Source organism: Aquarana catesbeiana, linkage group LG12 (assembly GCF_042186555.1).
Source record: "Aquarana catesbeiana isolate 2022-GZ linkage group LG12, ASM4218655v1, whole genome shotgun sequence".
Classification (NCBI taxonomy): domain Eukaryota; kingdom Metazoa; phylum Chordata; class Amphibia; order Anura; family Ranidae; genus Aquarana; species Aquarana catesbeiana.
This window is the reverse complement of record NC_133335.1, coordinates 188,501,736-188,514,496: the sequence shown is the minus strand read 5'-3', so window position 1 is coordinate 188,514,496 and position 12,761 is coordinate 188,501,736.

The following is a 12,761-nucleotide window of genomic DNA, read 5'->3' as shown; positions in this document are numbered from 1 at the left end:
ATCTCTATCTTCTTTCCTGTCAGAACAGCGATCTGCCTTGTTTACATGGGCAGATCGACGTTCTGCCTCTCTGGGGAGCAATCGCAGGTAGCCGGCGGACATCGGGTCCGCCGGACCCGCTGATTGGCTCCCCCTCTGTCCAATCAGCGCGTGCGCGCCCCCAGTGTCTATTGCACGAAATGACATCCAAGTACATAGTTTTGTGCAATAGAGCCGACCAGCCGCAGTATATATGTGGCAGGTGGTTTTTAAGTAGTTAACTACTCATTTTGTCCAGGGGGGTGGCTATGAGTGAAATACTTAGGCTCCATTCACACCTGGGCGTTTTGGTATCTCAAAACGGACTACAATCACAAAATGCAGGTTCAGGCACCATTATTTCATATTGAGAGGAAGGTGCAATCTTTGCTTGGGAGGCACTCTGTGCTTTACTAAATTTTGACCTCTACACTCTGTCCATTACTTACTCCTGAGTCCTGACCCCTGTACTTTGTCCCTTATTTACTCTTGTCCCCTGTGCCCAGTTACACACTGTTGACCCAGAGCAGAGTAGGCTCAGGTTTGATTAAACCAAACCCCTTTAAGCCCCTCCCATTTGGCCAAACCCACCATTTGGTGCGAAGCTGTTTGCATGCTGATATTTGCTCCACCCCTTCCCACCCATTAAAAGTGGGCATGGTCAGTAAGGCGTCCTCAAATTTCATTTTGCAAATATGTCTGGTCACTTTAATGTAGAAACATATTAAACAGGTTATGTAGATATGCAAAGAAAAGTTCATAAAAGCAAAGTCTCTGTGATTCAGTATGGACACTAGGTGGCAGTATAGCACAGTCTCTGATAAACTCAATAATGGGGTGGGCAAATCATTTTCTCTAGGGGCCACATGGGACTGTTGTGGAGGGCCAAACTTAATTCTGCTCAACATTAATTTTGGACCTGGGAAGGTCCATAAGTACAAAAACATTTAGAAAACAAATACTTGGTGCTAAGAATAAGAAGGTACAACTGCTCCCGAAAAAGGTCTCTTTCAGACGGGCAGTGTTGGAGGGGTGACCCGCAGCTGCCTACCCGCACTGTAAAATAACAGCCAGACGGGGCTGTTCACATGCTGTGGCTGTGATGCTTTGCTTTGTGGTCATGGCATTTTTAAAGCGATAGTAAACCCGCTGACACTTTTTTTGTTTTTTATACCCCTGTAAGGCAAAAGGCATAATGAGCTAGTATGCACAGCATACTAGCTCATTATGAAATACTTACCTTAGAACAAAGCGTCGGTATTTCACCTGGTCCACGCCGAGGTAGCTGACATGTTGCCTCGGCGTGTCTTCCGGGTATCGCAGCTCCAGCGCTTGCGTGCGGGAGACTTCTTTCCGACAAGGTCCGACGTCTGTCGGGCTTTCAGCCAAGAATCCCCTGTGCGCATGCGCAGCTGCAGTCAGCGGCTCATTGCAAGGGGAAGATTTTTTTTTTTACCTACAGGTAAGCCTTATTATAGGCTTACCTGTAGGTAAAAGTAAAAAATTTGACTATACAACCACTTTAAAGTGGTTGTAAAGGCAGAAGGTTTTTTATCTTAATGTATTCTATGCATTAAGGCCTCATACACACGGTTTTATTGTTGGACGACCGAGCGTCTGATTTTTGTCAAAAGCACGTGTGCAGAATTTTGTCTAGCCTACTAACTATCCGCAAATTGTCATTTGACAAACACGAACGTAGTGACGTACTATGAGAGTATAAAAAGGAAGTTCACTTCTCAAGCTCCACCCTTTGGGCCCCTTCTGCTAATTTTTTGTTAGTAGAAGTTAGTAGAATTTTGGTGAGTGTTGATTTGCGATTTTCAGATCGTGGAAAACAAATGCCTTTTAAAATATGTTTGGCGTAACTACATCAATATCACCAGCAAAGCAGATTCATTATTATCCCATTAAAGACGATGAGAATGTGCGCTGCATTTCGACATTTCATCAGCTGGCGCTTTACGAATGTTTGATTCTAGATTACGAACGGTAGTTTACAAGACCAAACTCTTCCGGCTCGTTCCTTGATACCGAGCATGCGTGTTTGTACTTTCGACTTTTCTGTGATGATTTCTATACTGACCATCCAAAAATCAGATGTTGAGTTCATTTCCGACAAAAATTTTATAGCCTGCACATCCAGCTTTTGTCTGATGAAAAAGTCAAATCAGCTGTCGAAAGCACTGTACCAAAGATCGGAAAATCCACAGACAGCTCGTCTTACGACTTTTCCCTTGTGATTTTGGTACTGTGTGTACAAGGACTAGGACCCCATACACACTATTAGATTTTCTGCAGATTTTTGCCTTCAGATTTCCCAAAACCATATAATATGAGGTCAAACCTTAAGAGTTTCAATTTGTATGCAATCAGGCAGGCCCTTGCACTACATGGTTTTGGTAAATCTGAAGACAAAACTCTGCAGAAAATCTAATAGTGTGTGTGGAGCCTAAGATAGGCCTTCTGTGTGCAGCAGCCCCCCTAATACTTACCTGAGCCTCATCTAGATCCAGTGACGTTGCAGGTGTGTCTTGGCTGCCCGGGACTTTCCTCTTTGGCTGAGACAGTAGCGAAGCGCCATTGGCTCCCGCTGCTGTCAAAGTGAGCCAGCCAATGAGGAGAGAAAAGGGGCAGGGCCGGGTTGCAGCTCCGTGTCTGAATGGACAGCTGCTTGCTGTGGGGGCACTCAACAAAAAAATACATTTAAATTGCCAACAATACAATACCTTTGCCGGCAATAGAAAAATTTGAGAAAAAACGCCATCTGACAGCACCCATGTGACGTCACCAACCCAGCATGCATCGATCGGTCACATCCCACGTGGCAGTGCCACCAGGTGCCCCGCCTCTTACCTATTTAAGAACTGTCAGATAGCGAAGCAGGCACACGGCAGCTAGCCTTTGTTGCGAGCGTATTGTTCTTTTCTTCTTTTTTTTTAAAGGTTCGGCGGTGTGGCGGGCATTGTGATTGACGATGGATCTACATCAGGGGACATTGTTTTTTTATTTTTAATAAAGGGATTGTCAAAAACTGTGTGTTTGTTTTTATTTGTTTTTGACACCTTTTTGGTGAATGAGTGGGGGAAGAACCCCATACTCATTCATATAGGAGGAGCCGAGTGTCAGAAACCATGAATCAGACCGAGACAGAAGTACAGTTAAATCACACTTGTTTAATAATAAAAGTAAATAGAACAAACGTAGTCAAAACATAGCCAAAGTTCGGTAACCGGAACTGATAGTCAGACAAGCCAGAAAGTCAGGAGGCCAGGGAACAACATAGTGGAACAGCAAACAGGATCTGGAGCCAGAAGGAATGTCAGCCAAGCAAGTCTTTAACAGGAACGCAGGAGATAGTCTCTGTGATGTTGACCAAGGTGAAGGCAGAGATCATCTGGGCTGGACGGCTTAAGTAGGCAGGGCTGACGAGCAGGATATCATCAACAGGTCAGTCACTGTGGAGAGATAGGAGCTAGCAATTACCTGAAAGCTGAGCAGCCAGCTCAGAGAAGGAAAGGCTAAGCCAAGCCCTGACACCGAGATCTGGGGGCCCCCTTGTTAAAGGGGGCTTCCAGATTTCGATAAGCCCCCTGCCTGCAGACAACCACAACCACAGCTCAGAGTTGTGAGTAAAAGGCCCTTGACCCCATGGGGATTTTGATAAAAAAAATCAAGAGATATCCATTACCATTTACCAAAAAATGAAAGATCAATTTTTCCTGAAAAAAACACAGTATAACCCACCTGGATGAACAAAGTAGCTGTGATGATTTGTACGGTTTTACTAACACATGTAAAAGTTGCAAAATTGTGCTTAGGCATTTAGATTTGTTTTACCCTTAGGCTCGAAGGGGTTACGGCTTGTTCACACTAGCAGTTTGGGGCAGGAAAAATCCCATGGATAAGCTGTGCTTTTACTGCCCCTCAACCGCTACCCCTTTAGCTGCAGAGACAGCAGCCAAGTGGGACATATGCCGCAGGCGTTATGCTTTGCTTCGCAGTTCTACAGGAACTATACCTCCTGTCACTTAAGGTGGGCGTAGCGCTCAATGAACACAACCTATTCTAGCGAATCGGGGCTGCTCTGCAAGTTCCCCACAACCGCGTGCAATGCACACGGCTGTGGCGTTCTAGTGTGGGGTTAAATCATGTGGGGAGGAGGCGATACAACACCTCCTTACCGCCTGTCGAGCTCTCTCTGTAGAGGCATCCAAACCTTGATCATTCTTCAGAGAAAAAACGAGTGTGAACGAGCCCTGAAGACAGTTCTTCTTTTCTTTTTTTTTTCTTTCTTGTTGGGAAAGATTAAAGATTAGTACCTCTGTCAGGATAATATTAAAGAACAAAGACGTATCTCTTCACCTTTAACGCCTTGAGGATGGTGCATGGCCAACAGAGATACCTTGAAAATCCAAAACAGCAAAAATGGCCGGCACACAAAAAGGTAGACTGCAAATCTTTAAGGACATCTTAGTTGTAATGACAACATAGCTTGTACCATTGGTGGTTTCATTTTTTCTTTTGTGCAAGCTATGCTATCATAAGATCTCAGTAAAACTATTGGTGTGCTGGCCATTTTTACTATTTTTAGGTTTTTATTGCTGTCTGTGGTCTTGCTGGGCATATTCACCCTGGTGACCATTCTCTGAAAACTGGAATAAGAATAGAGGGGATATCTTCCAATATAGACATGTCTCAGTGATAGCTGATCATTCAGATCATTAGAGGAACAAAGCATTTATAACCAAATTCTACTAGTGTATGGCCAACTCTATGTGCTATAAAACCACTTGACCTCCGGAAGATTCCCCCCCCACACACACACGGCAAGGCAATTTTTTGCTATATGGCACTGCGTTACTTTAACTAAAAATTGCGCAGTCATGCGATACTGTACATAAATACAATTTTTGTCTTTTCCCCCCAAAAATAGAGCTTTCTTTTGGTGGTATTTAATCAGTGCGTTTTTTCATTTTTGCGCTATAAACAAAAAAAAAAAACACACAATCTTTGACATTAATCAGTAAATAGAGTAAACATAAATCTATTTATAAAAGATTCAAGGTAAAGTGTCCCAACATTGCATCAGAGGATAATCCTCTCTGAAAGAGTCCCGCATAAGGTTTAAATGGATTGGTATTGAAATACAGTTTCCAGTTTCATACATGCAGATGAGTGTGGTGAAAAAATGTGTAATTCTCATTCATATGAAACTTGGTGCTTATCCTCAATGATGATAGAAAACCTTCACCAGTACACCGCGTGGCAAACCCCTTATGGATGTATGCTTACCAGAGGTAAAATTCAGAATAGCCCATAATCACTTAGAATGCTCTGCCCATCATAGTTCTTAATGTTCCAGGGTCACGGTATATGGGTGTCATTAGAAAGGCATGTGAGAATAAAGAGGGAGGAAACTCTTCATAGTTTTAACCTGTTTATTTAAATACCAATTCCCCCTAGATAGGGAAGTTAGATAAGTTAGGCTTAAATCTATAAAGTTAAAAACAGCTTGTCATGACAGAGCCTCAGCTCACCCCTGGCCCGGAGTTTCCACAGCGTTCCGCCCACCAAGATGAGTCGCGTGGCCACGCCCTGATGCGTTTTGTCATACCAGCTTCAGAGGAATGACGAAATGCGTTAGTGCGTGGCCACGCGACTCACAGCTCTAGCTACTGTCAGGCAAACGTCATCCCAGGACTCATAGTATAGTATAGTATTAAGCGCTGTTAATATTTGCTTTTTAATGACTTGCTTACTGGGCACTTAAACCCCCCTCCTATCCAGACCAATTTTCAGCTTTCAGCGCTGACGCACTTTGAATGACAATTGTGCGGTCATACAACACTGTACCCAAATGAAATTTTTATAATTTTTTCCCCACAAATAGAGCTTTCTTTTGGTGGTATTTGATCACCTCTGCGGTTTTTTATTTTTTGTTAAAAAAATGTAAAAAGACTGAATTTTTTTAAAAAAAATACATTTTTTAAAATATTTTGTTATAAAAAAATTAAAACAGGTAACTTTTCTCCTTTATTAATGTACGCTGATGAGGCGGCACTGATGGGCACTGATAGGCGGCAGTGATGGGCACTGATGGGTGGCAATAATGGGCACTGATCTGTTACACTGATAGGCAGCACTGCTAGGTGGCACTGATTGGCACTACTGGTGGGCATTGATAGCTGGCACTTGTGGGCACTGTTAGGTGGCACTTGTGGGCACTGTTAGGTGGCACTTTGGGCACTGTTAGGTGGCACTGTGGGCACTGTTAGGTGGCATTGTTAGCTAGGAAAGATGAGGCAGATGTGCCTTTTCCACTTCGGAACTTTGTCCCTCTCATCTGAGCCGGTGATCGTCTTTTTTTTCTGCTCACGCTGTCTGCGTGAGTAGAAAAAAAAACGATTACCGATCTTTTGTTTACATCATGTGATCAGCTGTCAGTGGCTGACAGCTGATCACATGGTAAGGGGCCGGGACCGGCCCCTTACTCGGATCGGTGATCAGCCGAATCTCAGTGAGCGCGTGCACAGGGGAGGCCAGCATATGACAAATTCTGGTCCGCGCTGTGGCCGTCATTCGGCCATAGCGCAGATGGCAAGTGGTTAAGCAAATATACCCTGTTTTTACTTTCTGCTATAAAACATGTCCAATAAAAAAATGTAAAAAAAAAAAATCTTCATAAATTTCGGTCAATATGTATTCTGCTACATATTTTTGGTAAATAAAATCCCAATAAGTGTATATTGATTGGTTTGCGCAAAAGTTAACAAACTATGGTATATATACTGAATTTTTATATATATATATATATATATATATATATATATACATATATATATATATATATATATATATATATATATATATATATATATATATATATATATACTAGTAACGGTGGTGATCAGCGACTTATAGTGGGACTGTGATATTGTGGTGGACAGTCTGACACTAACTGACACTTTTTGGGAACCAGTGACACTAATACAGTGATCAGTGCTAAAGTTATGCAGTGTCACTATACTTATGATACTGGCTGGGAAGGGGTTAAACATCTAGGGCGATCAAAGGGTTAACTGTGTGCCTAGCAGTGGCAGCTGGTGCTCCATTTTTTTGGAGGGGGGGTGGCAAACAAACCCCCCCCCGCCAGGTCCGCACTTACCCTATCCAGGTCGTGGCTTCCCCGGCTTCTTCTCCTGGCCAATCCGGTCTTTTGGCCGAAAGGAGAAGCCGGAAGACAATAGCGAATATTGATTCGCGAATGTCACAAGTGGGTGGGTGGCCCAAACTTTTTGAAGCTAATTAGAGTCTCAGGCTCTAAATATATGCTTAAAAAAAAAACTCGTAATAATCTATGCGTCCCGCCCCCCCGCATGAAGATTGGGGGGGCGGAACTATTGGTGCCTAGCCTGTGTTTGTGTACTGTGTGGGAGGTGTTTTTACTAAGGGAAGGCATGGATCCATGTCGCTGCTTTGCAGGAACACAGGATCCATGCCTTCTGTACTGACAGAACAGCAATCTGGCTTGTTTACATAGGCAGACTGTCGTTCTGCCTGTGTAACAAATGATCCATGGGTGCCGATGGACATCGAGTCCTCAGTACCTGCTGTGTGTAATAACAGCGGGAGCAAGCCGCCGGTGGCGCACATTTGTGCCCGCTGCCTGGAACTATATATGTGATCCTGCACACAGCCGCTGCCCTGTAGAAGTAAAACTGCTATAGAGCAGTCAGCAAGTGGTTAGGAGAGATTTCATCTCACTTCCTGTGACTCGTGAAAGGAAGTGAAGGAAGATCTCATCAATCAGACACAGACAACAAGAAAAAAAACTCACAGGTTTTTGCCATTCCATACTCTATCTAGAATTAATTAAAAAAAGTTTTTGCTTTAGGTATACTTTAAACTTTGTTGTTTTTTTTTTTATATCTGGAGATCAGTTTAAAGCTTCCTTTGTTAACGGAGTCATCCACGACGTACAGAAATAATTAACTGCGTTCCCTGATCCTAAGCACTTAATATGCGTGGCCCTTACAGTCATTAATAGCTAATGAGAGATTATCTGATTAAGCTTTGTCCGTTTTACATTGTACAATAAAAACTGTCACAGCAAACTGGAAAGCTGAGAGATTTACAGGAAAAACTATGAACTATAGCAAGGCTTAAGAGATAATTAATTTTACAATGGGAGATTGAATGGTGAGACTGGTCTGTGCTTCTGTTAATCCCTAATTATATTAAACTTAATATGCAAATAGCAGAATATTATTAGATGGATTGGATTCATTAATATGCTTGTTTTAGGGAATTGAATGGAATGTACTCCAAAGTACAACAGGCACGGCTGTGCTCTCACTTCCAGACAATTTTTCACTATTTGGTAAGTGTCTGTCAGTGACAGTGCGTTTAGTCTTCATTAGTTCTCTGTTGCATGCTTTGTTGCAATTACCGCATAATAAATAGCCTTGTTATATATGTGTTTTTGTAGCTCCTGGCAAGAATTGTTTTTAAGTGCATTTGTATTTTGCCCAGGAGGTACTGAAAAAAACAGGAGCACCAGACTTGTTAAGAATAAGGCTCGATTCACACCTATGCATTTAACATAGTTTCCTATGGGTCATTTGAATCAGAAAAGGGCTGGCGACTTGGATGCTCTTGAATAAAAGTCCTTTATTGGGTTACATGGATACACGGGTACAGGCTACGCTGACGCATTTCGGCTAAGAAGCCTTCATCAAAGCAGAGGCTTTGATGAAGGCTTCTTAGCCGAAACGCGTCAACGTAGCCTGTATCCGTGTATCCATGTAACCCACTAAAGAACTTTTATTCAAGAGCATCCGAGTCGCCAGCCCTTTTCTGATTCAAGTATTGTATTTTGGGGCCTGAACGTCCTGGCTAGAGCACCGGATCACAGTTCATAGAACATCATACTGGCAGTGGAGCTGGGATATCATTTTGCTTCTCTTTCCTATGGGTCAAGTTCACATCTGTGCATTGTATGTAAAATGCACCTGGAATATGCAACCTGCATAGGTGTGAACCAGGCTTTAAGGGCTCTTTCAGACAGGCACTAAGCTTAACGGCACCTGAAAAGCAATCTGTGGTGTTTTGTTTTTCAGAGGGCGGTATAGTGGCAGTTGGCAGGCATTGGCATATGTCCTGACACATGTTGTTTGTGTTTTTTCCTTTTTTCTTTTTTTTTTTTTTTGATAATTACCGAATGGCAATTTTACATTGCAGTACTGCGCCGCAACTGTGAGCCAAGAGCTTGGCTCACTACTGCGGAGCAGCCGCATTGATCCCAGTGGGCAAGTTTGGCAGGCGGTGCCGGTTGTCAAACTTTGCAGCCCGAGATAAAATTGTCGCAAAGCATCATGGCCACGGCTTGTCTACAGCCCTGTCAGGCTGTAACGTGTATCTCCTACATATATGTAAAGCGCTGTCAGTTTATGTAAGTACCTGTACTAAATAAATAAATCTCAGTGGGCGGCTGGGGGTAGGTAAAACCACAGCTCAGATGCCTGTTTTTATTACCCCACCGTCACCAGTGTGAAACAACCCTAAGCGTCCTAAGGTGGCACCACCTGTCAAACTCACCCATTGAGGTTAATGGGGGGGGGGGGGGCTACACCACAACCATGAGCCATATGCTTGAAAAAAAGATGCGGCAAGGCCCCGCAATGTAAAATTGCTGTTCAGCAAATAAAACAGGTGTCATGAGGTTACAGTAGCGCCAGCCTCTACTCTACAACCCTCTGAAATGCGGTTCACCACAGATCGCTTTTCAGAGGGCTGCCAGTGTGAAAGAGCATTTAGACTTTGTTACATCACAAAACAGCAAATAACAATCAGCTGCTACAGATTGCTTTTTTATCCTAAGAACGGAATTCCAGCTTTACAATTTTCTTTTTTGTTTTTGTTTTTCTAAATCAGCAGGTGGCACTATAGACTCCTTTTTTTTTTTTTTTTTTTATAGGCTCCCACTTTGTTGCAAAGCCTGTTGTTCACAGAACACAATAGCTCTAGATGAAATTTATATAAACAGCTGAATGACTCTTCAGGCCTGGTTCACACCTATGCATTTTTTGTGTGTTTTCAGTTTTGCAGAAACACACTACAGTCCATTTTACATGGCTTCCTATGGATATCGTTCACATCTGTGCATTTTATGGAAAGAGCCAGGGACTTTTTTTTGGTTTTTGGTCCCATAGACTTCAGTGGATCAAAAGCATTTATTGTAAAATGCACCTGCAATATGCAAACTGCAACCTGCATAGGTGCGAATCAGGCCTTAATGTGCCCTTCATGTTCCCAAGTGTGGGTCACACAGGAGGCCTACCCAGGGTAGGTTCTTTAGGCTACCTGAACGAGGTCACTCATCCCAGCACAGGGGTAACACCTTGCCTGAAGGTGTGCTCACAATGCCTGGGACCAGGCGAGTGTCACAGTCATGTGAAAGTCAAACATTAAGGCAGTTCCTCAACTCAGAGATGAGCCACTTCCGTGCAGTTTTATATGCAGAGTTATTCTGAAGATATTGTCCCTTGTCCTACACACTTGAACAGGTCAATGTGTTGCATTAGGAGAGACATGCAGAACCTATGCCCACTCCACCAGTCAGCATACCTCTGCTACCTCACTCCTAGTAACAGAATGTCCCGTCGAGCACACTTACCCCTTCTCATTCTGTACCTAGTGACCAGGTATTAGACTCTCAGATCTCATCTCTGCTCTAGGTGACCGCCATAGACAGACAGCTAGGGAGGGTTCTGAACGCTGATCCCCCTCGCTACCGGAGAACCTGTCACCTCTTCAGTTACCACACCAATAACTGGTTGCTGTTCTTCCTTCTGGTTACTCATAGCAACTTGATTGCAAGTTAACCCTTTTGTTGTAGTGATGTTTCACAGACCCCAATATGCTAGTTCAGACCCAGGTTTCTTAGAGAGATATGCTAGGACCCCACATGCACCCCTTCAGACCAGGCTTTTGAGCAGAGTAAACAACTTTACTGAACATTAGGCAGAACCTGTACGACAAGCGGCAACGTCCTTTCCCTAACTAAACTCAACTATGGCTGCCCCAGGTTACCTGCACATGAGAAGTCTCTTAGGGGAAAGTCCAAACTTGGCGATAAGCTAGTAGAGAAGTCCATGCTGGGGGTTTCTTCCGATGGATCGGTGTTTCACAGTGGACCATAGGCCTCAGCAAGACTTCAGCGTAGGTCCCCATGCATTTCCCAAAATGTTTCTCGGAGCCCCCCAGGATCTGCACCTCTTCCTTTTTATATACCATGGGGGGAGACTGGACCCCAGCGAAAGCCCACATACACACACCAGGGAAAGGCAGCAAAACATTAACCCTTTCCTTCTGACTTGGGCAGCCTGGTGCTAACCACACACACAGTAGGTAGCCTGCCTACAAGCAGTGTACACCTGTGAGGGCCCGATGCATGGATGCGTTCTGATCCATGCATCGGAACCACACAGATGTACTGTATGCTCCAGGATGCACATGGAGGTCCATGCAGCCGGCTGCCTGTCATTGACTTATGAAAGCTGCCTGCATGCCCCTGCACGGATTACCTGTACATCCCAGGTGGCTGAAGACTGCCTTTTGCACAGGCATTATGCATGTGAATGAGGTCTACAGCAAGAAAGGAGTGCTCTAGTGTAGGGACTATTTAGGTAGTTAGTGAATCATAGAGCATCTACAGTATTCATACTAGTTCTCAGTGCTGGGATCTTTAGAAAACTATCAGTTTATAGCAAATGTATTTTATCCTTATCCTACTGGAGGAAGCATGGACATACAGTAGCTACCAATTCATGTATTTTCATATGCATGCTTCGAAGTTCCATTGATCTGACTACAGTAAGAATATTCAGTAATGTCCACACCATCGGCTGTGTCTACAACCCGTGTGCAGAGACAGATGCAGAGTTGGCACGTATTCAGCATGTGAGCTGGCTGAGAATCCCCCGGATAAAAACAGACCAGGACGCATGAAAGACACCAGCATTCGAAATGAGGATAGGAATAATAAAGGAGGCCTTATCAAAGCAGTAGCTGGATTCAAAATGTAATGCTCGTTTTTAGGCACATCCAAATGCAACCTGAATAAAATAAATTAACTATCATGTAGGTTTGCCAGCTAGAAAAAAGGGGATTTCATTTAAAGGACAGCTGTGCTTTGAAAACCCTGCTTCTCTTATAAAACAAATTATTTAATAAAAGTGTGGACCTCAGTAGCATGCAAGTCAAATTGTTCACCGGCCCTGGGAAGCTCGGAGTCACAATTTGTTAAAAACCACCATGGTCCTTCGAGGTCCTAAACCCTCTGGAATGTCACACATGCATCATGTACACCCAGGGCTGTCTCACATGAAGCTTAGCAAATGTGCCTAAGACGCTCACTATTCTCTATGGCTAAGCCTGGGGTATGCCTGTATGTATGTATAAAGCAGCCTTTCCCGACCTGTTTAACATGGAGGAACCCTTGAAATAACTTTCAGGTCTAAGGGAGCCCCTGCTAATAATTACTATATTTACAGCAAGCATGAACTGTAGGTTAAGATATAATAAGAAAAAAAAACAACAAATGTGGCATATTTTATGTATCTGACACCCATGGCCAGTCTATTCAACAAAATTAGTTTCAATAATAAACATGAAAAGGTATAATGATAGTGATTACCGGGGGAAAAACACAGTATTTGAAAATGGCTGTGTTTGAGCTG